The sequence below is a fragment of the Mesoplodon bidens genome, assembly GCF_964165515.1.
Source record: "Mesoplodon bidens genome assembly, chromosome: X".
In the NCBI taxonomy this organism is placed as follows: Eukaryota; Metazoa; Chordata; class Mammalia; order Artiodactyla; family Ziphiidae; genus Mesoplodon; species Mesoplodon bidens.
Window position 1 is genome coordinate 114,081,399 of NC_138163.1, and position 9,838 is coordinate 114,091,236.

The 9,838-nt window shown below is 47.8% G+C and overlaps 1 pseudogene across 1 annotated transcript; it reads left to right on the forward strand.

Annotated features, from left to right (window-relative positions):
• Positions 1-8,169: 8,169 nt before the first annotated feature.
• LOC308609451 (ubiquitin-conjugating enzyme E2 D3-like) lies at positions 8,170-8,679 on the forward strand (annotated as a pseudogene). The gene has a single exon. The product of its transcript is annotated as a ubiquitin-conjugating enzyme E2 D3-like (transcript).
• Positions 8,680-9,838: the final 1,159 nt, after the last annotated feature.

Genomic DNA, 9,838 nt, shown 5'->3' on the forward strand with positions numbered 1-9,838 from the left:
TCCTCCCTCACGGTGCCCATTTCTCACTCAGGGGAGGGTCTACGGTTCCTCCCTCTGCTGACCCATCACACCAAGATGCTTACTTCCCTGTGAGTTCCGACTGGGGAACGGATGGGCACTTCTGCCTGACATCTGTGCCCGGGGGCGCCTCGGAACGACAATGCAGAGGGACTCAGCGGGGTCCCCGCTGGCATGGGGGTGGAGTTCCCCACAGTCCTCAGCATCTTCTCCGTGAGTCCTGGCAAACCCCGGAAATCCTCCCTCCGCTGACCTGAGTTCGCCTGCATTACCTTAAGATTCTCACCTTCCTGAGATCCCCGAGATGAAAGAAAGGGTGGGCCCCTTCCGTTCACCCCCGTCCATGCCCTCCCTGGGTTGGTAGCAGGGGCTGGACCCCGCGGGACCCCACTGTTCTGGCGTCGTTGGCCTCTTTCGCCCTCACTCTGACGGCATCTACTCTCCTCCCTCAGCCCACCTGAGTCTTCGGGCCTCAGATCAAGGCCCACATCTGCCTGGCTCCCTGGGGCTGGAAGTGAGGGGTGACACATCAGGCTACCTCTTACCTGGGGTTTCCCAGGGCCGAGGGGGGCGGAGTTTGTGGGCCCCCACTGCTTTGGGTGGGTGTTCATCTACATCATCCCTCAGTGTCCTCACCCTGACGCACAGCAGGACTTGGACATCCTCTGTGTCTTGACTTGAAGTCTATCCCCTCGTACTAAGGCCCCCCAACTCCCCGAGACCCACTAGAAAGAAAATTTTCTTGTCTCTCTACCTACAACGGTGTGTGGACTTGCAATGCTGACAGGCAGGCAGAGATTCTGTGGCCCTCACTATTGTGGCGTAGGTGGTCCCCTCAATTCTCAGGCTCCTCTCCTTGGTTCCTGGCATTACCGGGAAATCCTCCGGCTGCTGACCTCAGCCCATACTCCCATCCACGAGCTTCCTCACCTCCCTGCCATGGTCCGGGAAAAAGGGAGTGATATTCATCAGGTCACCAGGCCTGAGTCTCCCTCCCAGGTCTGAGAGTAGGGATGAGATTCTATGTGGTTCACTTCTTTCTGGGTGGGGTTCCCTCATCTTCACTCGGTGTTACCACCCTGACTCTTGTTAGGAACCAGGCTCCTTCCCTAGGTTGAATGAGGCCTCTCTCATTAGACCCAAACCCTGACGTCCCTGAGACCACCCTTGGAGGAACTGAGAGGGCAATTCAGCCTGAGAGCTCGAAACCTGGCTTCCCAGGGCGAAGGCAGAGGTGGCACTGTGTGTGGTCTCCTCTGTTCTGGGGGAGTCGGTTGTCTCCTTCCTCACATAGAATTTGTGCCTTGACATCGATCATGGCCTGGGACTCCTCTTCTTCTGCTGAACCGGGCAGCCAGCCCTTAAACCAAGGCCCTCATCGCCCTCAGACCCCACAGGCAGAAGTTAGGGGGCACCTGAGCCTGCCAGCTCTGCCCTGGGCCTCCCGGGGCTAACGGTAGGGGCGGCATTAGAGGCAGCTCTCTCCACTGTGTAAGGAGCAGTCTCCATTTCCTCACTCAGGAGCTTCACCTTGACTCTGCACCCTGCCCGAGACTTTGCCCTCTGCTGACGTGCGCCCGTGACTGTCAGAAAAGGTCCTCATCTTCCTGGGACCCGAGCTTACACTCAGACTGAGCCTCATTCCGCCAAAGCTGATCTGGGGCTCGGCTATGCCTGCTAACAGCAAGGGTGGGACTCTCCGACCCCACTGTTCTGGAGTTGGTGGCTCCCTCAGTCCTCATTCAGGACTCTGGCGTCCAGTCCGGGTAGGGTTTGGGATTCCTCCCTCCACTGACACGAATCTGCATGCCTCAGACCGAAGCTCTCACCTCCTTGAGTAGCTACAAGACAAGTCGGGGGCTCCACGTCCCGGCTACCTTATCTGGGGACTCCCAGATCTGAGAGCAGGGCTGCTGATTTGTGCAGTTCCCTGTTTTCACGAGAGGTCTGCTTACTGGCACGGATGGTCCTACCTCTGCGTCTTTCAGGGCCAAGTCTCCTCCCTAAGCTTAATGGGGTGGCCTTATCTATCTATCTATCCATCCATCCATCCATCCATCCATCCATCCATCCATCCACCCAACTACCTGTTTTTTTCCATTTCACACCCATTACGCATTGACTTTGTAACTGGTCGTTTGTACCCCTTAACTGTCCTCACCTAATTTCTCTCCTCCCCCCAACCACATTTGTTCTCTGTTATCTATAACTGTTTCTCTTCTGTTGTTTGTTCATTTGTTTTGTTTTTCAGCTTCCACATGTAAGTGAAATCATACGGTATTTGTTTTTCTCGGTCTGACTTATTTCACTTAGCGTACATAACACCCTCTAGGTCCATGCCCCTGCCCTTTCTTTTTGGCCGCACCGTGTGGCCTTGTGGGATCTTAGTTCCCCCACCAGGGATCGAAGGTGCGCCCCCTGCAGTGGAAGCGAGGAGTCTTAACCACTGGACCAACAGGGAAGTCCTGCCCCCTTTGCATAAAGGCCTTTCTCTACCCGAACGTCCCCTAGCCCCCCAACCCCACTTCCCACCCCAGGCAGAAATGAGGGCTTCTCTCAGCCTGAATTACTCTAGAGCATCGCACGAGTGAAGGCGGGAGGGGGCTCCGTGCAGTCACGCCTTTCGGAAGGAGGGACCCTCGTTAGCTCGGAAGGTCCCACTTTTCACCTGCTGGGGACAAGACTACACCCTTTGCCTAAGAAGCCGCCCCCTCTAGACAAAGGCCCTCCACTCCCTGAGGCCCTCCACACGGCAACTCCAACAGGACTCCTCTGGCACATAGGTCACATCAGGGTCTCACGCTGCTGATGGCAGGCAGGGCCGGGAGGCGGGGGGTCACCTTTGTTATGGGGGGAGGGGGGAGGGGGGAGGGAAGGTCCCTTCAGGCTACATTCAGGTCCTCACCGTGGCTCCGGACAAGTCCTCAAAACCCACACTCGGCCGAACAAACCAACGCCACGGCGGACGGTCGGGCTCCTCGCTTCCAAAGCGGAAGTCGGGGGGAGCCGCATCCGGCCCTGCGTGGGGTCTCCGAGGGCTGACGGCAGGGGCGGGACTCTGCAGGGACGCCCACTGTTCAGGGGTCAGCGTCCCTGCGTCCTGCCGGTGCCGTCTATCAGAGCCCGGGACCCCTCCCTCTATGGTCCCGGGTCCTCCAGCCTCCGAACCAAGCCCTCACCTCCCCGAGGCCCTAGCGGGGGGAAGTCAGGGCGCTGCTCGGACCATCTCTGCCTGACAAGACGGGCGCCACCCTGTGAGCCTCCCTGCTTGGGGGAGAGACCCCCTCATTAGCACTAAGGGTCCTCACCTTGACTCTGGTTATGGCCAACACGTCCCCCTCTGCAGAGCTGGAGTCCGGCCCAGCTAGATGAGGCCCTTCCCTCCCTGACATCACACGGGTGGAATGAGGGGATGACTCAGCGGTAGCTCTTCTGGGTCTCCCAGGGCTAAGAAGTGTACAGAATTCTATTTGGCCCCCTCTGCTTTTGGGGGTCCCCTCATAACACTCAGCATCGTCACATGAATTCTTGTTAGGGCTCAGGTCTCTATCGCTCTCTCTACAAAACTGAGGCCAACCCCATTGGACAGAGACCCTCACCTCACTGAGACTTTCCAGGCTGAAATCAACCTGACATCTATGGCCAGAGCTTCCTGGGGCTGACAGCATCAGAGATGTTTCCGCGGCCTCCTTTATGCTGATCAGTCCTGTAACTCCACTCTCTGCTCTCCTGAAGCTGCTTGTCTTACATCAAGGTCCTACTCTCCTAAGAATTCCAAGTTGAAAGTCAGGGGTGATCCTCATACGACCATAGTCCATTGGGGCCTCCAAGAACAGGCAGCAGGGATGCAACTCTATAGGACCTCACTGTTCTGGCTGGGTCCTTCCATGATTCCTCACTCAACATGCTCACTACATCTAACAGAGCCTGGCACTCCTCCTTCTACGGAACTGAGCTCACTCTCCTTCGTCTTTGGATAACTCCTATATTCAGGGGTGACTGTCTCCTCAGTCCTCATTCATGGGGCTTCTTATATCTGCTTCTGTCTCTTGATGAAAGGCTTCCTGGGAAACGCATACTCCTACAAACACTTGACCAGTTACCCTATTGCAAATCTTGGGAGAACAGGGGTCTCTGTCCCGAAAGTGATATAAGACTAGGAAAATGCAGCACAAATTAAGGAACTCAGGACAGATGTTATGCTGTCAGAGAAAAAAAGCTGATATATTCCTTCTCTTCACCAGCCAGACTTAGGGTAGTTCTAAAATATTTACTTTCTGCATAGAAGGATAGAGCCAGATAATCTTGTAAGCCCCCGATCATCTGAGAGGGCATCTGATTTTGCACATGCAGATGACCATATTGTTACTGAGCATTATCTCGTTCTCTCCTTTATTCATATCTCCCATTTATTTCGGTATTCGTCCTGCTGTGGGTATGTATTCCAATCCAGTGTTTTGGTCACAGAGTCCTTCTTTTCATCACTCAAGATACATTTTGAAGTGGTAGAAGACAGCGAATTAACTGACTCATGATCAGCCTCAGGCTGGGAGGAGTGGAATGGCGCGAGCTCGGGACAAATTCAGACCAGAGGTCCGGTCCCTGCCATGTGACTTAGTAGCCGTGTGAACTCAGGTCCATCACCAAGCTCTGGGAGCCTCAAGTGAAGTGGCTTTGTTAAGCCCTATTTTGCAGGGCTAGTGGCATGCAGGTAATGTATAAAGCACCTGGCACAGCGCCTGGACCACATTGAGACCATACACAATGTCTGTTTCTACCATGATTATGATTATTTGGTCCACAGACGATGCCACCCACCCTGAAGGAATTTTTAAATCCAGGAGATATCAGAGAATATGTGGCATTCTAGGACATGGAACACCAAATCAGTCCAAAATGCTGTATACAAAGAATCTTCAATTTCCTCAATAAATCAAATATGAAAATTATATTTTCATTCCAACTGAATGAAATTCAAATATGCTAGAATTTGCTTCCAAGACTAACTCTTTCTGCCTTCCAAGCTGCCCTTTCATCTAAGCTAAACAACCCCTATTGTCACTAACTTCACCGTTACCGAAAATCTACACCTCTCGTAGACTTTGCGGAATTACAACCAACAAAAAACCTGAATGCGAAGGCCCTTTTAATAGAATGGGCTCTGACTCCTTGTCCCCCAGCAAAGAGTATCAGCCCACTGGCTTCTGAGTTTCCAGTTTCAGACTCCTGTCACCTTTATCTCAAAGACACTCCTTGGAGGTGATGCGCATAAAACACCTAGGTTGTGTACTGTGTTCACCTGCACTGGGACAGGAGCACAGGGCACGTTCCATCCCTGCCCCGGGTGGAGATTTCTCTCTGGTTTACTCGTGATTTCAAAGTAACTGTTAAGGGCAGTTTTCCATTCCAGGCTTAAGTCTCTTAACTCTGAGACCCACCATCTGAGGGTCTGGCCCCTGTCCAGTGTTTCCACAGCCTCGCTGGCTGGCTCACCATACGGCCTAACTTAAAATTATCTCCCACTGCAGGACTTTTATTGTCCTAAAGTCTCAAAGTGCCTTGCATCAGGACATTTACACTAGACTCCTCATGAGGAACCCCTCAACCCCCACTTCTTACCCCTTATCTTTAGATCTTTGTTCACCAGCTGCTTTATAGGAATGCTGCTCTTAGACTCTAGAATTCTACAGGCAGGGGTTGGGTCTATGTTTCTTAGCATCCCCAGTACCATCCAAAAGCCTTCTGAAGAGCAGACGCTAAGTTGATATTTGAACAATTAAAGATCAGGGCTTCCCTGGTGGCACAGTGGTTAAGAATCCGCCTGCCAATGCAGGGGACACGGGTTCGAGCCCTGGTCCGGGAAGAGCCCACATACCGCGGAGCAACTAAGCCCGTGCACCACAGCTACTGAGCCTGCGCTCTAGATCCCGTGAGCCACAACTACTGAAGCCCACGTGCCACAACTACTGAAGCCCACGTGCCTAGAGCCCGTGCTCTGCAACAAGAGAAGCCACCGCAGTAAGAAGCCCGTGCACCGCAATGAAGAGTAGACCCACTCGCCGCAACTAAAGAAAGCCCTTGCAGCAACGAAGACCCAACACAGCCAAAAATTCATAAGTTAATAAATTAAGAAAAAAGAGCACGTGTGCAAGAAGGCAAAATACTGTGATTTCACAGTATTCCCACATTCTTAAATAAGCTAAGCGAATCCAGGTATATATACTTCAATTTTACAAAGAAAGACTAAAAGGAATAAAACAAACCAAGAAGTGAATACCTCTTCAGATTTTTTTTTTCTGTATCTCATGATCACACAGACTTTACTGTGGAATAATTTCCTTTTTCACAAAAAATCCATATTCCAATGTTCCGAATGACAAGAAATGATTCAAGGATTTCCAGTTCGTGTTACATAATACCAAAATTCTTATTCTTCAACCTGATAAGCTGCACTAAATGTGTGAGTCATGTCATTAATAAACTTAGACTCTGAAGCTAAACACATCTTTAATTGAAAGGAACAACATTTAAAAATAGAAAAAAGAAAAATCTCCGATTTGTGCATATTGTCCAGGAACACACATATATTATATGTTGTGTTCCCATGAGCCACACCTTGGCCCTCCACTGGTTGGAAGACTGACTGCTTTCTTTAAATACAATGTGAAGTACCTGCTCAGACTTCACTAGGGACGGGACGAGCTTTGGGACATGCCCTGGAACACCCACCGGCCGGCGTAGCAGTATGAGCCCTGGCTACAGCTCTGGCTCAGTCTCTCTCTTCCTCATCTCTCCAAGCCTCTTCATACCAGGATGGGAAGGCACTGGGCTGGGTTATCATTGACATTAGCCCAAAACTCACACATTCTTTTATATATCTCTATCCATATCTATCCTGGAAGCACCCCATATTAGTTTACAAAGATCATGCTCATTCTTTTTGAAAGCTACACAGTATAGTACTCCACTCTGTGAATATACCATGTTTTTTTTCAATTAATATATTCACGGACATCGCGGTATTTTCACATTGTTGTGGATGTGTCTTTGGGGTTAATTTCTGAAAAATTGGAGTTACTGGCTCAAATGTAAATGCATATTTACTTTTGTTGTATCGCCAAATTCTGTTTATGCTCTAGTCTCATTCTTTGACGTGTAGCTGTCCAGCTACACGTCAAAGAATGAGATTAGAACATTCTCTAACACTACATACAAAAATATACTCAAAACCGATTAAAGACCTAAATATACGAGTGGAAACCATAATACTCCTAGAAGATAACATGGGTGGAACACTCTTTGACATAAATCATAGCAATATTTTTTTGGATCTGTCTCCTAAAGCAAAGGAAATAAAAGCAAAAATAAACAAATGGAATATAATTAAAGTTAAAAGCTTTTGCACAGCAAAGGAAACCATTGACAAAATGAAAAGACAACCTGCTGAATGGGAGAAAATATTTGCAAATGATATGACCAGTTAGGGGTTAACATCCAAAATATATAAACAGCTCATATAACAGTTAAAAAACCTCCAAATAACCCAATCAGAAAAATGGGCAGAAGACCTACATAGACATTTTTCCAAAGAAGACATACAGATGGCCAACAGGCAAATGAAAAGATGGTCAACATCATTAATCATCAGATAAATGCAAACTAAAACTACAATGAGGTATTACCTCACACCTATCAGAATGGCCATCATGAAAAAGAACAGAAATAACAAACGCTGGCGAGCACGTGGAGATCTGTACACTGTTGGTGGGAATGTAAATAGGTGTAGCCACTGTGGAAAACAGTATGGAGGTTCCTCAAGCAACTAAAAATAGAGCTACCATATGACCCAGCAATTCCACTCCTGGGTATGTATCCAAAAGAAACAAACGAGCAAACAAAAAACAACAACCCCACCCCCTCACTAAGTTGGATGGTCTCCTTCAGGCTCTCCATGGTTCTCTGAGTCTAAGGGTTTCCACCGCTCATCTACCCTTCCCCCACAGCTTCGTCTACATGCCTCTGACCCCCACCCTCCCAGTCCCACCTCTCTGTTTAGTAAGAAGGTGCCTGTGTCTGGCAGAGCCAGGATAGGATGAAGAGACAGTCCTTCCCAGCCGCCCGGATAATCAAGAGTTTTGGCCGGATCATTGAGCACACACCAAGACCGTGAGGGGCCAGAGGAAAAGCACAGACTATGGTGCTGAAAGGGATTAATAAGGAACTTAGTGATTTGGCCCCTGACCCTCCAGCACACCGTTCTGCAGGTCCAGCTGGGGATAATATGTTTCATTGGCAAGCCACAATTATGGAAGCTAGTGAAAACCCATATCAAGGTGGTGGATTCCTTTTGACAATTCATTTTCCTACAGACTACCCCTTCAAACTACCTAAGGTTGCATTTGCAACAAGAATTTATCATTCAAACGTTAACACTAATGGCACCATTTGTCTCAATATTCTAAGATCACAGTGGCCTCCTCCTTTCATTGTTTCGAAAGTTCTCTCATCCATTTGTTCACTGCTATATGATCCAAACCCAGATGACCCCCCCTAGTGTCATACACTGCATGGATCTATAAAACAGAGAGAGAGAAGTACAAAAGAATTTCCCAGGAACGGACTCAGAGGTATGCCATGTATGCTACCTTAAAGTCAGAATAACCTGCATTATAGCTAGAATAAACTCTAAATTACTGTTAAAAAAGGAAAAAAACACTCATTCGAAAAGATGCACGCACCCCAATGTTCATAGCAACATTACTGACAATTGCCAAGATGTATATACCACATCTTCTTCACACACACACACACACACACACACACAATGGGATACTAGTCAGCCATAAAAGAAGTATGAACTTTTGCCATTTTGCAACAACATGGATGGAGCTGGAGGGTATTATGCTAAGTGAAACAAGTGAGATAGAGGAAGAAAAACACTGTATGATACCACTTATATGGAGAATTGCAAAAATAAAGCAAACAAGGGAAATATGACAGACTCACAGATATAGAAAACAAACTAGTGGTTACCAGTGGGAAGAGGGAAGGGGGAGGGGCAGGGGAAGGATAGGGGATTAAGAGGTACAAAATACTATGTATAAAATCAATAAGCTACAAGGATATATTGCACAACAAAGGGTATATAGCCAATATTTGATAATAACTGTAAATGGAATATAACCTTTAAAAATTCACGTGAATCACTCTGTTGCGTACATGAAACTTATAAAATATTGTACATCAACTATACCTCAATTAAAAAAGATCTACTCTCTTAACAACTTTCAAATATACAATACAGTATTATTAACTATAGTCACCATGCTGTACATTACATCCCCAGGACTTCTTTATTTTGTAAATGGTTTGTACCGTTTGGCCATTTACACCCATTTCATCCATCCTCCACCCCACACCTGTGGCGACCGCCAATCTGTTCTCTGTATCTCTGGGTGGTTTTTCTTTTTTTAAATTTCCACATATAAGTGAGATCATATAGTATTTGTCTTTGTCTGTCCCTCTGTGTTATTGCAAATGGCAGGATTTCCTTTTATTTATTTATTTTTTTTAATGGCTGAATAATATACGAGGGAGGGTGAGAGTGTGACTGTGTGTGTGAGTGTGTATCACATTTTCTCTATCCATTCATCCATTAATGAACACTTATGTTGTTTTCATGTCTTGGTTATGGTAAATAAATGAATATGGGGGGAGTGCAGATATCTTTTCCAAAAAGTTGTTGTTTTCTTTTCCTGCGGATAAATTTCCGGGAGTGGAATTGCTGGATCACATGGTAGTTCTATTTTCAATTTTTTGA